Below are 20271 nucleotides of genomic sequence, written 5' to 3'. Positions count from 1 at the left end.
GTTAATACAAATTTAAAGACAATTACTTGTGGTTTTACTCATGGTACTTAGCAAGATGATTAGGTTATTCATTGTCATATGCAAAATGTCCTTCACCTTCTACTTGGGGTGACAACCTGTAGAATATATCTTGAAGACCAATCCACAAACCTAATAAGAGCCATTACTTAGATTTTAATAAGATTGTAAACTACAGCCTTCTTGATTCAGAGTAGTCCTATAGATTAACAGAGCTGCTATGAACTAATTGGGATTTGCTTGTACACCAGTTATAAGAAGATCAATTGTAATTGATAAATCAGTATATTACATGTGTTCAGTCATAAATCTTTTCCATCCATTTCTCACAACAATCTGGATTTTAACACAAATCAGTACAAAAATGCATTTTTAAATATATCTCAGCTTATTTCTCTAAAGAATTGCATTTTGTATAGTGCAATGTTATACATGTCTACCTGAAGATAAACCCCAATGAATCACTGGGACTTACAGAAAATGTTTGCATAGCATTGAAGCCTAAATGTATTTCTCTTGAAATATGCATTTAAAATGTATTTTTCATGAGCTTTTTTAGTTGAGAACTGTGTAGCAATATTTGGGTGGTGTAAAATACAATGGAGAACTAAGTTCTGAAACACACATTAGTCTGGGAGTTGCATATCAGGTCAGTTCATATCAAAATTTGCAAAAAAATAATTTCTCAAGCATCTCTACTTATCACTAAGTTATTCTTTGTGTTACAAAATTTCTTGATAGAAAGACATAACAACAGGAAACCAGTGTTCGATGAAAGTTTTTCACTCTCTGCTAAATTCTGAGTGCCTGTGCTCCACAGTGTACTTACAACACATGCAGACCAAGAAAAAAAAAACAACCCAAAATATGATCCCTATGTGAGATTATCATAGCAGATAACATGTGAATGTACCAAGGCTCCAAAATGGGGCTTTCTGGAGGCATGGGGCAAACTGCCAGTTGTGGCAGGGCTCCTGATCCTGACCCATTGCTGAGCTGGTCTAGGACCTGGTGAAGGGAAACAACCTTCCAGCCAGCATAGATGCAGCGGCATCACTAGCAGGAGTGTGGGGGGGGTGCGGACCTCCGGCGCATGCCCTCCCAGGGGCATGGACAGGGGTGGCTGCTCTCTCTCTCGCGCGCTGAGCACGCGCATACTCCAGGCTGATGATCTCTCCTAGTTATTAAATCCTGGAGTCTGGACCCTGAGGCCCTGCCCTGCAGGAGATCATCCAGGCCGCTGGCGCCCTTCCCTCACGCGGTGCCTCCGATGATGTCTAAGCGCATGTGCCATGCCACACAGGCCAGGCAGGCAGCTCAGCTTTCCTCCGACCCACAGCAGCGTCTGCCGGTCCTGCTTCTTCCTGGACCTGGTGCTGTCCGCAGACTAGGGGCGGGGCTGGGTGGCTCTGGTGTCACCCCTTCCATGGTGTCACCCGGGTGCGGCCCGCACCTGCCGCACCTGGCTGGTGACGCCCCTGCATAGATGGTGTGTCTGCAGATGCTCCATTAAGCTCCATTGCTGCCAAGGCAGGTGTTAGGACAAAATGAAATGATGAAAAGCTATATAAACATTAAAAATGTGTGCATTATGTAACTAGTAACAACACTCATTTTAATATATTGCCGCTACCAAAACCAGAGATCAAGAACTGGGGAAAGCCCAAAAGTAGAGCTGAGGTGAAATTTCTCAGAAGTCATTTTTCTCAAATAATTTCTTGCGATTTTTATTTTTGCAAGGAGAGTGAGAAAAGGAGGCTGCTATTTTCCTCTGCACTCCATTTTTGTGTGTGTGTGGCTTCAGTACTGGTTGGCAGGGCAGGGTGTGGTGGGACTGAGCTGCTTACCTGATTTTCTAACTGGGGGCCCTGCTGGTTACTGAGAGGGTGAGGGGCAAGATACTGGGGAGATCAGTGCAATGGCAGGAATGTCAGATTGGGTCCACCACAGCAGCTGTACCACACCAACCTCCTTGATGCGTTGTCCTTCCTGACTTTTGGTAATGGACAGCAACCCTGGTGTTGACAAGCCAGATAAGCAGCACAGCCCCACCCTACACTTCCCTGTCGACCACTACTGTGTGGCTGCTGCCATTTTTCCTCCGCAATGCCCCAGGATGAGGATAGCTCTGGGGCATTGTGGAGGATGCAAAGTGCTGGCCTGGTTTTCAGTACAGGTGCTGCTGCCACAATGTGCAGTGGCAGCAAAAACAAAACAAAACCTTAGGAGAAAAAAATGACCCCCACCCCTGAGAAACTGTTGAAGAAATTCTCCTCTCCCTGGAGAAATGTGGAGAATGATCCTCCCAATTTCTTGGGGGAATTTGCATAGAGTTCTGTCTGAAACAAAGAGGTCTTCCATTGTGAATGGAATGAGACCAGGTAAGAACCTGGCAAACATTTCCAGGAAGGGCATTCTATGCTATAGAAGCCACCACTGACAAAGCCTTGCTTTGCTTTGGCCTTTTTTCACATCCTGTGAGAGGAATTCAGAGCAGGGTCAGGAATGGCACTAGGAAATATTTGCAAAAAAATGTGTAACATAATTTTTTGCTCACCTTGCATTTATTGCTTGTTTTTCTGACAATCTGCAGCATCCATTTTAAGCTGGTATGATCTGGGGTAAATTACTTCCTTGTTTGCTTAATCTTTCATCTGTGCCCTCAATTCAGTCTAGCATCAGAGTAATTATAGAAAACTCATACTTGTTTTTAAACTTTAATGTGATCCAACTTGTCTTCATAAAATTGAACTGCTGTTTAGTTCATCAACAGCCATTGTGGCAAATATTTTATTAATATTTCAATTTTCACTTCTCGCTTACAAAATAAAATATGTAGCTAAATTACATCCTTTCTTCCTGTCCTTGCTCCAGTGTACAGATGGGACTGAAACCTGCTGTCTTCCATATATGCCATTATTCTCCTTTAAACTATGAGGTGTAAAGTGTATCAGCAGCAGATTAATAAAATGAGTCACCTGATAGGCATGACTCGATCTTGTGTCCTAACTATACATCTGCCAAACCATGAAATTAAGGACCTTTCCAGAATCTATATTTTTTCCTTTTCATTGTGGAAAATATAGCATGGATGACGTTTCTTCTGTTAGGGTGTCACCCTCATTTGCTGGTGCATACTCAGCTAATCAATTCCTGTTTTACAATGACACTGGCAAAGAATCCTACTTTCCTGTACCTTGTTAGTGCACCTGAGAATTAATTGCTGCCTGTATTTTTTCCTTTTTATTAAGCTCAAATTAATGCCAGATAAATTTGGAATGTTCAAAAGCAATGCTTCTTCACCAGGATGTAGGTAACTTGCAGAAGATTACCTACTGTAATATTTTAAAGGAATCACAATTACTTATAGAAACAGCACAAGATTTTTTTTCTGATAAAGTACAGCAACATGTCACAAAGCCAGAAAGCTCCATGCCAAAAAGGAAGTAAAAGACAACCAGATGTGTTGACAGCCATAATATACACACCAGTATCTGAATCCATGGGTTTGGCTAAGCATCTGTTAAGTCTTTGACTTTTGACAAATATTTTGCATGGTAAAGGGGGTGTTAACGCACATGAATCAGTGAAATATGGTACATTTGTATGATTCCTCTGCAGCAACATTTTTCTTATATTTTCAAAAACTAAATAAAGTTTCAAAAATTCTAACCAGATGGAAGCTTGATTAATCTATAGTGCATATATTTCTAGTTTCCTGTATTATTTCTTCTTAATGGTTCTACATTTGCTGTTGGTTTTTAAGTTTAAAATGTATTGTTTTCAAATGCATTAAGGCTGCAATCCTATGTACACTTACCAAGAGTAAGTTCCATTGAAATCAGTGAGGCTTCTTTCGGAGTAAACATGTTTAGGATTGTCCTGCATCACTGCGATCCTGTGCTTGCTTGTCTAGATCTTATTGCACTCAGTTCAAGTCATTGCAGTCAGTTTCAAGTAAACATGTACAGGATCAGTCTTCAAGTCAGTATTTTCATCCTACTAGGAACTTTTGTGTGCAAAAGAGATGTCCTGAAGAAATCAAGGGAGATGACAGGTGTCCTTCTGAGAGACCTTTGTTTTGGTCCTGTTGATATGAATGCCTCCAATGTGGTTATTACATACATCACCTTAAAATCACAGTTTAAAATAAACTTTGGTTTAAGGTGAATGAAAGCATGCTTTTGGTTTTCCCCTACCCCTCCCTTGAGCACTCATGGTTTGTTTTCCCCAAACAGCACATTATGTATGAACCAGCACTCATAGTTTGTCACCCCCAAACAAACCTTGAGTGCTAGTTCACACATAATGCAAAGCCAGCCTCTAGTTTGTTTCCTCCCTAGTACACTGAAGGAAGTAGTAGGGGAGGAGTGAATCTTGCACTTACCATAAACCATAATTTAAAACTATGGTTTAAAGTGGGGTGGGGAACCTTTGGCCTACAAGATGATACTGAACTACAACTCTCAGCCTCAGGAAGCATGGCCAGTGGCAAAGGATAATGAAAGTTGTGGTTCATCAGCATCTGGAGTGCCAAAGGCTCCCCACACCTGGGGAAATTTAAAGTGAGATGTGAACTGGGCCAGTATGTCTCAACAATCCTGTGCAAAAAAATAAACCAGTAGGTTTATTTGGGGCATTTGGTGCAGCCCCAATCTGACGTGGATCCAGGCCCCAAACTGATTTGTTTAAACCCCTAATTAAACATGCAGTCAGGGTGGAGGAAGAAGGAAATGCACTCGTTGCCAGCATGCATCTCCCTCCCTGCCACTAGACTGTGCCTTCTTTTAAGAGCCCCAGAATGCTCTGGGTGGACCCAGTTTGACCGGAAATGATCCAGGGCAGCAGACCACTCTGGCCAAATTGAAGATTGACCTGAATCACCCTGGTTCAGGATCCAGGATTTAGTCTGAGCTGGTGCACAGCACAGATTAATATAGTTATTGAAATTTGCTTTAGGCAATCCTGTTTTGAAAGAAAATATTCTCTTTAGTTTTACATTCTACTAGTTGTGTTGTAGGTCTGGAATGACTTCACATCAGTCATTTTGTGTCTTTGGGTAAATTATGAAGCACATATTTTCTTGTGCGGCAGAGAAGTTGGGCCATCTTTTATTTTTCTGAAGCAAGATAATATAGTGTCATCTAAAACCCAAATGTACTGGTTTACAGGAAGAACTTGACACTTTGAGTAGCAGTATTCATCTCAGTATGTTGTCTGATAGGATACCATCTAATCTGGTGATTAATCTTAGTCTTCATTAGTGATATATTACATCTTGAATAATAGCTTTATTAAGGACAGAATATTCAGAATATAAAGTTTAAAGCAGCTATGGAATGACTGTAAAAGAAATATTAATGTCATAAACATATTTTGAGTGCTAAATTACCAAATATTTGTGATTGGAAAATTATTAGTACCTGCAATGAGAAAACATTTACTTCAAACTGAGCTGAAAGAAAACTTCATAAAAATATTATATTCAAAATCCAAATGTAAACTCTTTTTTCTGGTGCACATTTTTTTAGATGATGTTCCCTAGCAATACCTGGGTAAGCTCTCTCATGGCTTCCTGCTAAACTAGAAAATTAGGCAAAGACTTATGGTTTAGCACCAATCACAATGTTTCTTTGCTTTTCCCAGTCTTGTTTTCCATATTAAGCAATGCAGAAACCTCACTCCCAAGACTGTTGGTGATAATGTTGTAGATATGCAGAGAGTTGTGAGCTAGACACTGTCACAGAACAGTGTCACATGTTGTGATCAATGGTGGCTGGTGGCACCATGTCAGTGGGGCAGTGGAATCTGCTCCAGGTTTTAGTCCAAACTTTCAAGGAACTGCCCATGGTGCTTCAGCAGGTACTTTGTGCTTCCCTTTGCACAAGTGGCTGAACAAACCAGGTTTCTAGGTTACATGCAAACCTTGAAATTATAGGTAATGTCTTACATACAACCCAGGATATTAAGGCATTTATCCTGGCTATTAATGATAGTTTCTGGGTTACTATGTAACATGAAGCTATCATTAAGAGCTGAATCTTGTCTTGTGTTTCTGCTCATGTGAAGCAAGAAGTGAAGAGCTGCAAACGAGTGTCTGCCTTCATGCAGTTTGTGCACATGCAAACCAAGTCACTGTCTCCCATGTTTTCCAAAAGTACCAGAAGGTGTGGGATTATTGTTTGAGGGTAACTGTATATACCAGTAAGCCTTGATTTTATTCAAAGTGCAGTTTACAATGCAATCCTATGCATGTCTACTCAGAAGCCCATTGAATTCAGTGAAACCTTTATCAATATGTGTGTATAGAATTGCAGCCTAAATCTTCAATAATGTTTACCTCATCGTCATCATCTTTATTGCAGGCCTTAGGCCGTCGCAACGTGCAAAGTTAAAAGCACATACAATAGTATAAAACTGCATTAAAATAAATAAATTCTGTGTACGAACCATATAAGACATTAAAACCTATAACCCTGAAGCTGTATGTAAACCCTGAGTAGTTAAGTATTTGGCCCTCAATTTTTGAGCAGCATGGGCGAAACGGGCCACATTATAGGATATCCAATATACGTTATTGTGATGTTCCTATATTAATGTATATATGGTAAGTGTTGTTGTTTTAGAAGATACATGGTAAGTGGAGTGAAAGAGGAGGGGGAGTGAATGGGCAGTAGAATACGAGATGATTGGCTGAGTGTTTAAAATGGCTGAATGTATAAAAGGAAGAGTGAGAGTGGAATCGGGGGGGGGAGAAGAGAACGAGTGGGTTGCTTGGTGGGGTTTGAGAGAGTTGTTTGCCAGGAGGGAGGTGGAGTTCGGATTAGTATTGAGTAAAACCATATGCTTATGTGCCTTAAGAAGAAATCTTGTTAATCTTGTTAGCTTTGTTATCTGTAATAAATACTTAATTTGGTTTACCAAAGGCCTGATCCTTGGCTGGGGTTTCACAGACCAGAAGGGAGGGTAAGGTAATGACCAAGGCTGAAGGGGAACTGTAACAAATGGTGGCAGCGGTGAAGAGAATAACAATACCAGTATTCAGAGTCTCTGGGAATACTAGTATTGGGACGTTACTGGTGGTTGCCTAACAGGGGGATCTGTTGAGATCTGTGCTAGAGCGGATAGGTAAACCATAAGAGAGTGCGGTCCGGACTGGTGGAGTCCCTGGTGGTGCCTAGAGACAGGCAGTAACCACGAGCAGGTAGGAACCTGACAGGGAGAGCCAGGGAAGGACGCATCACATGTGGTGGCAGTAGCGGTGGGATACGAACCAAAGAGAGTCCCAAAGACACGTGGTGACAAAGGAGACTACGTCACACGTGGTGACAAAGGAGACTACGTCACACGTGGTGACAAAGGAGACTACGTCACACGTGGTGACAAAGGAGACTACATCACACGTGGTGTCAGTAGCGGTGGGATACGAACAACAGAGAATCCAGATACGAATACTAGAGAATCCAGAACAGTGGTGTGGCAAACAGAAATAACAAAACAAGATTTCTTGTGAGAGTGACTGGCAAAGAGTGTGTGGCAAAGAGTGAGTGAACTCAAACACCATGGCTGAATATATAAAAATGAAAAGAGAGGAGCTGGTGGAGAAGTGCATAACGTTTAATTTACCTCACGAGGGTAAAGGGGTAGATGAATTGAGGGTAGCACTAATAGGATTTGCAACTGCCCAGCAGAAACAACCTGTCAGGGAAGAGACCCCAGAAGGATACTCAACCAATCCCGCTTATATAGAGTATTTGAGAGAGAAGTTAAGATGGGAGCATGAGTTGGAAACTGAAAGATTGAGGAGGGAGGCTGATGAGAAAGAAAAGCAGCGGGTCTTTGAGGCTGAGGAAAAAGATAAACAGCGAGAGTTGGAAGCTGAGAGATTGAGGATGGAAGCTGAGAAGTTGAAGATGGAAACTGAGAGAATGAGAATGGGGTTTGAGGAGAGGGAGAAGCAACAAGCATTGGATGCTGAATTACAAGTAGAAAAGTTAAAATTTGATAGAGAGAAATTTCACTCTGAGGAGACAAGGAAAGACAGAGATGGAGCAAAAATAAAAATTACTCCAAAGGACTTTGCTGTCTATGAGCCTGGTCAAGATCCTCAAATTTACCTCAGCACCTTTGAAAAAGCAGCTCAGTTGTGGGGGCTACCTGAAGATAAATACATGCAGTATTTATCAAATCTGATTAAAGGGGAATTGGCTGAGGTATACCAATATTTCCCCTCAGACAGGCCCGTCACCTATGCTGAATTCAAAGAAGCAGTGTTTAAAAGATTCAGACTGGGGCCTGATTATTTTAGAAAGCTTTTCAGAAATTGCCAGATACAGACAGGGAGGTCTTTTGTGGAACTGGGAGCAAAGTTGATGGATATATTTGGAAAGTGGATGAGTAGTGCCAAAGCTCAGTCAGTGGAAGAGGTGAAAAGCCTCATGATACTGGATCAATTATACCATCAGTTACCACCAGAAATAAAGCTCCTGGTCAAAGACCGTTCCCCTACATCTGTGCAGGAGGCTGCAGAGTTGGCGGATCACTTTGCCTCCAATAGAACTGGCTGGGTGGGGAAAACATCAAGAGAGTTTAAACCCAGACCATATAGTGCTGGCAGAAGGGATGTGGTACCACAGCGAGTGAGTCCTCCATTAAAATCTGAAGGGCACAGGACACCCCAGAGTGGATCTGTGTACCCTAAAAGTGAGGAGAAATTATGCTACAAATGTGGTAGACCAGGGCACCTACATTTTCAATGTGAGGTTGCCAACCCCATTAGTAATCCTGCTCAGACAAGGACAGTGAAAACAGAGCCCAAGGCTTTAGAAACAGCGAAAAAGGTTCAGTTCTGCCAGATAAACTGGACAGAAGTAACAGACCTTGATTCAAGTCTGAGAGAGGAAGTGAGTGTACAAGGGGCAAATTATTGGGCATTGCTTGATACTGGTGCCGCTCAGACATTACTGAGGCCAGATTTAATAAAATCTGAGGTAATATTACCTCAGGAAACTGTGACTATCCAAGGAGTGAGGGGTCAACCAGAAAGTTTGCTGGTGGCCCTGGTGGAAATGACTTGGAGAGGCCGAGAGGGCCGATATAAAGTAGGCATTAATGCCCAGCAACAAGAACCAGTAATACTGGGAAGGGATGTAATGGGTGCCCAAGGAAAGATCTATGTAGTGACCAGACAGCAAATTGGCAGAGAAAAAGAAGCCATATTAAGGGGGGCTGAAACAAACAGGGTGGAATCTGTTAGCCAGCCTCAGGTCACCATAGCAACCACTAGCAGGCCTGGTGAAGGAGACAGACTATATCAAGTGGTCTCTGGGGAAGAAGCAGAGCAATTCAGGGAAGAGCTGCATAAAGATATCAGTTTGAAACAGATAAAGGAACAAGCCCTGACCCAACAGATTCCTTTCACTGACAAACTGAGGAATCAAGTTGTGTGTGAGAATGGGATTTTATATAGATTGTGGATGCCTGCTGAGAGAAAGGATGAATGTGAACCAGAGAAGCAATTGATAGTACCTAGCAAATACAGAACCAGATTTAATGGAGTTTTGAAGGGCATGATGGGATGCTTCTTGTTTGCATACAGAGAAGTCCCTCAAGAGTCAACAGGCTTCTCACCCTTTGAACTCATGTTCACTAGAAAAGTGAGGGGACCTTTGGAACTGCTAAAAAATTCATGGGAAGGAACTCTGGGAGAGTACAAAACTTCTGTAGTAGATTTTGTATTGGAATTCCGCAATAAATTAACATCAATGATGGAAGTAGTGAAAGAGAATTTGAGTTATGCACAGGAGAAGCAAAGTTACTGGTATGACAGAACAGCCAGAGAACGTGTGTATGATGTGGGAGATATGGTTATGGCGTTCATACCCAGGAAACATAACAAATTACAGGCTAACTGGGAAGGACCATATACCATCAGAGAAAGGCTTGACACAGTGACATATGTAATCACCACAGACCAATTAAACAAAAGCAAAGTGGTTCATGTAAATATGTTAAAGCCTTACCATACCAGGGATGCAAAGGTGTTGCAAGTTACCTTATTCCCTGAGGAAAGTGGGCCTGAACTTCCAGATTTGGTACAGGAAAGCAAAGACAAAGGAGGGGTAGATCAAGTGGAATGGTCAGAGGAGGTAGAGGAGGAAGTAAAAGAAGAGATTCTGAGAGTTTTGAAAACCTATAGGAATCTCTTTAGCAACAAACCTGGCCGAACCAGTATAGTTATACATTCCATTGATACTGGAGATCATGCCCCAATCAGATCTGTTCCGTACCGTGTGAATGGGAAAGTTTTGAATGAGATCAAAAAGGAGGTGGAAGATATGCTGGAATTAGGAGTGATCAGGGAATCCATCAGTCCCTGGGCCTCAAGTATTGTCCTGGTTCCGAAAAAAGATGGAATGACAAGGTTTTGCATTGATTATCGGCTAATCAATAAAATTACTGTCCCAGATGCGTATCCTATGCCTAGGGTAGACGCTATGTTAGAGTTATTGGGGGCAGCAACCATTATCTCTACACTAGATCTTTGTAAAGGATTTTGGCAAATGGAACTAGACGAGCAATCCAGAGCCAAAACTGCCTTCAGTACACCAGATGGGTTATATGAGTTTGTGACCTTACCCATGGGACTAAGAAACTCACCAAGTTCATTTCAGAGGCTAATCAATACTGTGTTGCGAGGCATGTCAGATTTTGCAGTGGCCTATATCGATGATGTGGCCATTTTTAGCAAGTCAGTGCCTGAGCAAGTCCAACACCTGACAACAGTATTGGAGGCCTTAAGAAAAGCAGGCCTCACAATAAAAGCTAAGAAATGCCAGTTTGGACTAAAGGAAGTAATCTATTTAGGACATAAGGTGGGGAGTGGGAAAATCACCCCTTATGGAGCAAGGTGGAGGCAATACAAGCGTGGCCGATCCCCTTAACCAAAAAACAAGTAAGGGCATTTCTGGGTGTGGCTGGATTTTATAGGAAGTTTGTGAGAAATTTTGGGGAAATAGCAACCCCCTTGCATGAATTAACAAAGAAGAAGTGTTCTGAGCGTGTGGTATGGACGGATGAATGTCAGAAGGCTTTTGATCTACTGAAGCAAGCCTTGTGCCAAGGACCCATATTAATAGCACCAGACTATGAGAAACCATTCATCGTGGCTACAGATGCGTCGGACCTGGTGCTGGGAGTCGTCTTGCTGCAGGAGAGAGAAGGCACCAGACATCCAGTGGCGTACCTGAGTCGCAAGCTGACGCCGAGGGAGAAAAACTATTCGTCTGTCCAGAAGGAGTGCCTAGCGGTCGTGTGGGGACTGAACAAGTTGCGCCCATATGTGTGGGGACGAAGATTCACAGTGACTACGGATCATCGGGCCTTGTTATGGTTGCAGACTATGAAAAACCATAACACTATGCTGCAGAGGTGGTCCTGGGCCCTACAGGACTATCAAGTGGACTTCCAGTTCATCAAAGGCAAGGACAATGTACTGGCCGATGGACTTTCCAGGCAAGTGGCTGGGACTGCAGTGACGTGACCAGACAGAGGAACAAAGAAAGACATTTTCCCCATAGAGACTTTTATTTGTTAACGTGATGTATAAATCCTGGAACAGAAATAATACTCTGCTGTTGTTTAAGGGGGGGAAAATGTGATGTTCCTATATTAATGTATATATGGTAAGTGTTGTTGTTTTAGAAGATACATGGTAAGTGGAGTGAAAGAGGAGGGGGAGTGAATGGGCAGTAGAATGCGAGATGATTGGCTGAGTGTTTAAAATGGCTGAATGTATAAAAGGAAGAGTGAGAGTGGAATCGGGGGGGGAGAAGAGAACGAGTGGGTTGCTTGGTGGGGTTTGAGAGAGTTGTTTGCCAGGAGGGAGGTGGAGTTCGGATTAGTATTGAGTAAAACCATATGCTTATGTGCCTTAAGAAGAAATCTTGTTAATCTTGTTAGCTTTGTTATCTGTAATAAATACTTAATTTGGTTTACCAAAGGCCTGATCCTTGGCTGGGGTTTCACAGACCAGAAGGGAGGGTAAGGTAATGACCAAGGCTGAAGGGGAACTGTAACAAATGGTGGCAGCGGTGAAGAGAATAACAATACCAGTATTCAGAGTCTCTGGGAATACTAGTATTGGGACGTTACTGGTGGTTGCCTAGCAGGGGGATCTGTTGAGATCTGTGCTAGAGTGGATAGGTAAACCATAAGAGAGTGCGGTCCGGACTGGTGGAGTCCCTGGTGGTGCCTAGAGACAGGCAGTAACCACGAGCAGGTAGGAACCTGACAGGGAGAGCCAGGGAAGGACGCATCACAGTTATCTCCTAGAAGAAATGAGATAAAATAGTCATCAGATCCGGAGCCTTGACGATTTATTAAAATATCAAGGAATTCAGTTCTGGGCTGGGAGAAAATTGGACACTCAAATAAATAATGGGGTAGGTCTTCCACTTTCCCCATTTGACATATGCAAAGTCGTTGTTCAAAAGGAATTTGTTGATAATGCCCAGTTAGCATTGCTGATGGCATAGATTGAAATCTCAAAGCTGTAAATGAGTATCTTAAGTGTACCGGGAGTTGATATTTTAAATAATTAGCCATGTTGTGGTCACTTTTAAATAAATTATACCATCTGGAAAATTTAGAGTTTGAGATTAATAAACCATCAAACCAAACACAATGTCTTACTATATGATCATGAATGTTGTACCTGAATAACGCAGATACTGAGAAGATGGGAATATGATAGTGTGCGAGAATTAACTGAAATTTAGGTTTCCAATTATTATTTGCTGCTGCAACTTCAAAACAAATCCTTGCCAATATTTTTACTTGCGAATTTGCCAAAGATGACCAATATCGGAGAAAGGACTCGTGAATGCGAGCACTGACTGGAATTGAACCAGTTTCGGCTCTCATAAACGCTGCCGGAGTACCCGGAGGGAGGCGTAATAGACGTCTAAAAAAGGTGTTTTGGATAGCTTCAAGCATACAATAAGAAGATACTGACCATCCCCATATTGCCACCCCATAGGTGATCTGTGCTAAAATCTTGGTTTGAAAGATTTTTAAAGCAGGGGCTACCAAATGCCCCCCCCCACTGTCCTATAGAATTTTAATATTGCACCTGTCGCTTTAATGGCCGCGAGTTTGATGGCTGCTATATGGGCTTTCCAGGCTAAGGTGTCTTGGAAATAAATTCCAAGATACTTGAAAGAGCGACATTGTTCTATTGGGTAATTTCCAATAGACCATTTGTGCTTTTGATATCTGTTACCGAATACCATTATTTTTGTTTTCCTATAATTAATTTGGAGGCCCTCATTCTTACAGTAGGAGTCTAACTTCGTCAATAACCTTCTCAATCCTACGGGAGTAAGAGAAAGGAGGATCACGTCATCTGCATATAAGAGGGTAGAAATCTTTCTACTGCCTGCAGATGGTGGAAAAAATTTTGATCCTTCTAACTCAAGAACTATATCATTCAGATATAGGTTGAATAGAATGGGTGCCAGGAGGCACCCTTGTCTGACACCTCTCCTTACTGCTATTGAGTCAGTCAGATTATTACCAACTCTGATTTTAAGAGTGTTATTTGAGTAAAGTTTTTTGATTAAAAATAGGAGGCGTTTGTTGATATTAGTATGCGCCAGCTTGGCCCATAGGCGGTCTCTGTCAACTGAATCAAACGCCGCTGCTAGATCCACGAAGGCGGCATATAAATGTTTTGTGGGGCCATCCACGGCCTGCCTTGCGAGGAAATAAAGCGTGGCGCAATGATCTATTGTGCTCTGTCCTTTTCGGAACCCTACTTGTTCCGGAGCAATGATCGCGTTTTCAGCTTCCCAATCCTCCAGTTTTTGTAAAAGGAACTTACTGTATATCTTCGCACCTATGTCCAATAAACTAATAGGGCGATAGTTCTTCGGGTCATCTCTTGTTCCTTTTTTATGGATGGGAATAACTATGCTCTGCTTCCAGCCGTCTGGCATTATTCCTGTGTTGTTAATCTTTGTAAAAAGCTTAGCCAGGATAGGGGCCCACCAATCTGGAAACTCTAGGAAAAGCTCAGGGGGAATCATATCTTCCCCCGGAGCCTTACCCTTTTTTAATGATGAAATAAGTGATCGAACATGAGATGGTGTGACCGGAGGCCAGATGCTGGAACTGGGTTCATCTTGGGCATAGCTAATAGAATTTGATATACGCTGAGCAGCAAATAACTGGGCAAAATGTTCTTGCCATTTTATAGGAGAAATGTGGCTAGAAATATATTGTCTGTAAACACCGGATCCAGCAGCAACCAGGACCCAGAATAGACGATCGTTGCCTTCCAGCCAAGCTTGGTTAAGCCGCTCCCACTGGGATCTCGCATACATCTCTTTTTTGTATCTTATTAAGGATTTATATGAGGAACGCAAATTAATGAGTTGGTTATGATTGAAAGTGATAGGATCTCTTAATATATTACAGGTAAATTTAATTAACTGGCGTTTTGCTGTCTTGCAATCTTGATCGAACCAGCTCTTACACCTAGGCTGAGTTGTAATAGGGCAGTGTTTTTTAATTAACATAGGTTTAAGTTGGGATGTAATTTGCTGATAAGCTATGACGGCATCCAGTTTCGACTCTAAAACTGCCTGCCTAATCTTAGAGGTATCTGAATTCTCTAAGGATTGAAGAGTAAGCAGGTAGAGGTTTGGTGACCAGTGTATTCTGCGGTCCGCAATCTGAAGATCCTCTAGATTTGGTAATATCGGTAGGGTCAGCGGATGCATCAGTTTTAAACTCATTAACAAAGGAAAATGGTCGCTTTCGATTCTATCCAATACACAGAAGCAATCCACCCTCGAAAGAAGTGTACTTGAGACCATCATGTAATCTATTACACTGGCTCCCCGGATGGAAAAATAAGTAAAGGCCCCATTAGACTTATCAAGTTGAGAACCATGTAAACAGATTAGCTGGTGGATAAAAATTAATTCTGTTAACCTCAGACCTTGCTTGTTTAACGTATTATCTCGTGATGTCCTGTCCCCTAGAGGTAGGTAGGTAGATACTTTATTGCAGAGTTAGCCATAGGCCATGTGCAAGATACAAACAAGAATAAAATACAAGTTAAAAACATATATAAAATTTACAGAGCGTGACTTAAAGAATCATATGGAGCTTGGCTGGGTGTTTGTCATTCCGGCAAAGGACTCTCTCAGTTTGAAAGCTGCAACTGCAAAATTTGCTGCCGCAATGGTTACAAAGTTGGAATCATCGGATAGAAGCGCATATATCATTTCTCTGTCAGAACTAGGACTTAAGAGATTTAAAATGGGAGAAAGAAATTTCTGTCTAGGGTCATCGAAAAGTGGACAGTAAAGTAAGTAGTGAACGATCCCTTCAATGTCCTTACAGCCATATATACATTGGCGCTGGATTACTGGAATACCCCGAAACCGTCCCTCAAGATAGGCCGTAGGCATGGTTTGAAAACGGAGAGCCGTAAAGGCTCTTCTAATGAGGGATCTATCTATGGCTACTAAATAATTTGACATATAATGATTGAGTTTAATAATAGGATACCATCTAGAAAAGGCGGCCGACTCAATGGATGCTCGATCCTGAGCTGCATCATGGTTAAAGATCCAGTTACGTAGAGCGGTGTTACTTAGCTCCACTAGCTTAACAGGGGAGAGGTCGTATTTGGAAAAAATGGACATCCACTCTGTGGCAGCTCCAACGGACTGCATTTGCTCTTGCCAACACTGCTTGGCCAGAGAGGCGCCGTCCATGTCATTAAGACGGAGCCAGAATCTTAGCAAAGCAAGATCTATGCGTGCTTGTATTGAAGGTAGACCCAATTCTGCTCTAAGGTGGGCTGTCGGGGTCCCCTGGGGGAGGCCCAGCAATTGTCTCAAAAAAATGTTCTGAATTGATTCAAGTTTAGTTCTGGCCATGTTTCCCCACAGTTCAACTCCATATAGGATTTTGGGGAGTATTTTTGCTTTAAAAATTTTAATCAACGGGGGAATAAGTTGGCCTCCCCGTGTGAAAAAAAACTTTTTAGCTGAGCCTAGAGCTCGGGACCTGACTAGCGCCACTGCCTTGATTTGTAAAGTCCATGATAATCTGTTGGATAAGTGTACACCCAGATATTTAAAGGTGGGAACTTGTTCAAGAGTGGCTCCATTTAAAGGCCATCTATTTTTAACTTTCATAAATTTCCCACAGATCATAACTTTTGATTTAGACTGGTTGATAGTAAGATTTTGGGCATCACAATACTCTTTCAATTTGCAAATCATGCGTCTGAGCCCAATTTTTGTTTGGGAGTAGAGTACCACGTCGTCCGCATACAAGAGGACATTGATCTTTTTGTCACCAATAGAGGGGGGGGGAAAGGCAGGTGAAGTAAGTGTATCTACAAGGTCGTTTATGAAAAAGGTGAAAAGAAAAGGAGCCAGTAGACAGCCTTGTTTAACCCCCCTTAGGACTGGGATTTTTGTTGACAAGGAGCCCGTGATATTTTGGCGTACCTGGGCTACGTTGGCTTGGTGGAGAGCCCTAATCAGCCAGTACAATCTTTTATCTATATTTGAATTGGCCAGTTTTTTCCATAGGAGCCCCCTATCCACTGAGTCAAAGACCGCGCTGAAGTCAACAAAGGCTAGATATAAAGAAGGGTTTGCTTTAGACCGTGTTTTCTTCATGAGGTGGTATAGTGTGAAAACCTGATCGATTGTGCTTTTATTTGGTCTAAAGCCTGCCTGTTCTTCACGTATTATATGTCCCCTAGAGGAAAAGGGTTAAACGGGCCATGGTTTAATGATAAGTCATTCACACAGCCTGCACCCATCCGGGCATTAAAATCCCCACAGAGAATCAAACTATGATCTGGGTAATGACATTCCAAGCGGGCTAAAAACTCAGATATTTGGTCCCATATGTTATTTGAGGTTAGAGACCTAGCCTTGTAAGGGGGTAAGTAAACATTTATAATGATAAGTGGACCTGTCAGGGAACTAGAAATCCTTAAACCTTGGACAAAGTGTTCACATGGAGGGTTTAGAATATGAATCTCTAACGGCAAGTCATCAGATACAAATATGCAGAGACCACCGCAACCTCTACCATTAATACTATGTTTAACCGCTGGAAGAGGGTAAGCCTGAAAACCGAATAAGGTCATCAAAGAGTCAGTTGTTGCCCATGTTTCTTGAAGGCATACGATCTTAAACTGCTGTAGAAACGGGAAAAGGTCATCCTTACTGTCTTTGTTAGACCAGCCCTTGATATTCCAAGAGAGGATCTTAAGATGTCAGTCTGACCCTGAAAGTTCTTTTGTCACCTTGGAAAAAATCCGGTTGGAAGTGCCCAGATTAGAAACTAATCCAGGAGAGGAGCTCGAACAAAATGAAACGGATTTTTCTTCCATTTCCACATCTGCTTTGTGGCACGGGCTCGCCTTTGATTGTTCATGGAATACTGATAGTCGTAATGAAAGATGTACTAATCTATTTAAGATTTTGTCCCGTTCAAACTCAGGCAGTAGACCAAAAGACTGTAGCAGAGATTGTTCTTCCTCTGTCGGGAGGTCATCAAGAAGTTCCTCCTGTCGGGGGGATCTAACTGGCAAAAGATGGATATCTGTCGGAGGAAGTATCTTGTTAATAGCGCAGGCTAAAACTTCACTCTCCCTTTGTATGGGGATCTTGGCCTCGTTGATACTTGGTATAAACATTCCTTCAGATGTCAAAAGGGATTTCAATCGCACACTCTGGCTATTTGGACTAAGAGAACTCCGTTGATATTTTGGCGGTATGTGGGAAATTGTCGGGTTTCGAAGAGATTTCCCTGTCACAGTTGACTTGATCCTCTAATACTATCAACGGATCCTGTTCTAATTGACCTAAAATATCTAGATAGTTTTGGCACTTATTCGAATCATTTATTAGGTTCAATGGGGTGGCTACATTTGCAAAAAAGCGAAGAGTTGTTATACCCTGCTTAGACAGAGAGTCTTTATTAAGCCAAATTTGCTTGGCTATTTCCTGTGAGGGAAATGTAACCACCGCCCGAGCTCTATTGCTATTAAAATAGAGATATTCAACTTGGCAAATGTCATTTGTACGAATTTTCCTATAAAGGGAAGGTATTGTTGTCTTATTCAGTATGTCAGTCAGGTGGCATTTTCTGTCTAATGAACTTAAAAGGCCCCATGGTTTTGGGTAATTTGCTAGAACTAGCTTATTCCTTATAAGTATAAGTTTCCATCTCAGATGTAAAGTTGGGGATTCAGATGGATGTTTTATAGGCTCAACCCTCAAAACGTCTTGCCAGGGGTCCTGCAGAGGTATGTATATCGAAGGGGATGGAGGGAGAATTTCAGAAGTACTCTTCCCCTCTCGATTCGTTGAATCAGCAATTCTTCCTTCATCTGAATGCACTGTGAAACACTTTATGTCAGACTGCTTTAATTCTTTCATTTGAGATGTACTTGAATTAGAGTTGCGCGTTTTCGATGCAGTTTCTAGCATGCTAAAAAGTCTCTTATAATTCCACCTGCTTTTCCGCGTAGGTTTTTGAGACTTCACATTTTTGCTCTTTTTTGGGTGAAATGCTGGCCCTTTCTTTCTGACCCTGGGTGGATTCTGCTGAACAGGTTTCACCACAGCTGCAGGACTTACTGAACGTTCCTGGGTAGAGGAAGGAACACTGTCTTGAGAAATACATCTTGTATTGACTAATGTTGTTAACAAAGAATTGCATTCATTCATGTAGGCCTTAAGATGCTCCAGATCTGTGGTCAACATAAGTAACCACCCTTGTAATGATAAGTCAGATATAGAATCTTTTAGAACTGGGTGGTTAAGGTCTGATGACAATACATGAGTCTCCATTTGGTCCAGTTGATCCACAGATTTGTCACTAGGCTGTTCCACCACTGTAGGCTGGGATAGACTAACTGTCTGATGTACTTGAGGTGGGTTAGAGATGTCAGTGACCTGCTGCGCATCTGAGTCTAATTTATCCAGGGAGTAGTTAGTTTCTTGAGACAAAGCTGAGCCCTTAATTAAAAGCTGGCTTTCAGCCAACGCTAGTTCATCAGCCAGGTTCATTGTAGGTAAAACATTTTTGTGATTGTGAAGGTAGCCTTTAAGAGGTAAAGACCATTCCTTAGGAGAGGGTATTACTGACTCTTTGTCCTTTTCGGTATGGTGACTAGGAATAATTGAGAAAAAATTTGTGATTTCCTGCTGTCCCTTTAATAAGGCAAGTTCAGTTTGGCATTGTGGGGGGGAATAGTTTTGTTTCCTTTCATGCCGGGTCTTTTTTAACTTAAGCTTGTCATTTATCTTTACAGTCTTGTTTTTCTCTGGTAGACACTGGGAGGGAAGAGGGAGGCCTAAAGCTCTTCTCTCTTTTCTTGTAAGCACCATTCTTATCAGAAGAATTTGAACTCGGAGAGATATATGGGGATATTGCTGTAAATCTTCAAAGGAAGGCGAATAGTCAAGGCCAGCGTCAGGGAACAGCTTAATTGCAAAAAAATTTAATTGCTCTGCAAGCTAAACAGGCTTGGGCATTAAAAGGCTAAGACTGAAAATAAAATATCTGAGATAAAAATTAGATAAAAATAAAACAAAAACCCAAGACAAGGAAGAGTCTCACCCGATGTCTGTAACCGGAAACCGGATCTCCTAATGTTTACCTCCATGTTTGTGTTTCCCTAAAATCTAGAGCTCATACTAAAAATTGCCTTTTTTTAGTGTGTGTCTCCAGTTGAATCCTAATGTTAAATCCTAATTGCTGAGTTCCAGGGTTTGAATGATTGTGTAATAAGAAGGCTGATAGAACATTACCATCTACTGAGATCCCAGCTATTCATGTCATGAGGAATGTGAAGCAATTATATGTAGTGAGTTTGTTTGACAGTTTTTTGAAGAAAAGGGGCATTTTAGCCTAATGCAATCTTTGATAGTAAACCATTTAAGAGTATGCTATTGCATGACAGTTCAAAAGTTTAACACCTTGTAAGTTTATGGTACAGTAGGCATTTACAAAGGATACTTGGTGTAATCCAGGTTTGAAGCAGAGAAAGTAAACATGCTACTATTTATCACATCCACAATTTTAAAGCTTCTTTATTGAAGTAGGCCTGCTAACAATTTTCCTTCGGTACTGTCATCTACTGACCCTTGGAGTCCTGATGATTTCAATAGATGCTTCCTAATAGATAAGCTTACCTAGTATAAA

At 41.8% G+C, this 20271-nt stretch overlaps 1 protein-coding gene across 14 annotated transcripts in view; it reads left to right on the top strand.

The window, feature by feature from the left end:
- The window catches only part of DAB1 (DAB adaptor protein 1), a 416583-nt gene that overhangs the window by 21599 nt on the left and 374713 nt on the right, over nucleotides 1-20271 (top strand). The gene's annotated exons all lie outside the window — the stretch shown is intronic.

Source organism: Rhineura floridana, chromosome 6, assembly GCF_030035675.1.
Source record: "Rhineura floridana isolate rRhiFlo1 chromosome 6, rRhiFlo1.hap2, whole genome shotgun sequence".
In the NCBI taxonomy this organism is placed as follows: domain Eukaryota; kingdom Metazoa; phylum Chordata; class Lepidosauria; order Squamata; family Rhineuridae; genus Rhineura; species Rhineura floridana.
This window is presented reverse-complemented; position numbering and strand designations above follow the sequence as displayed.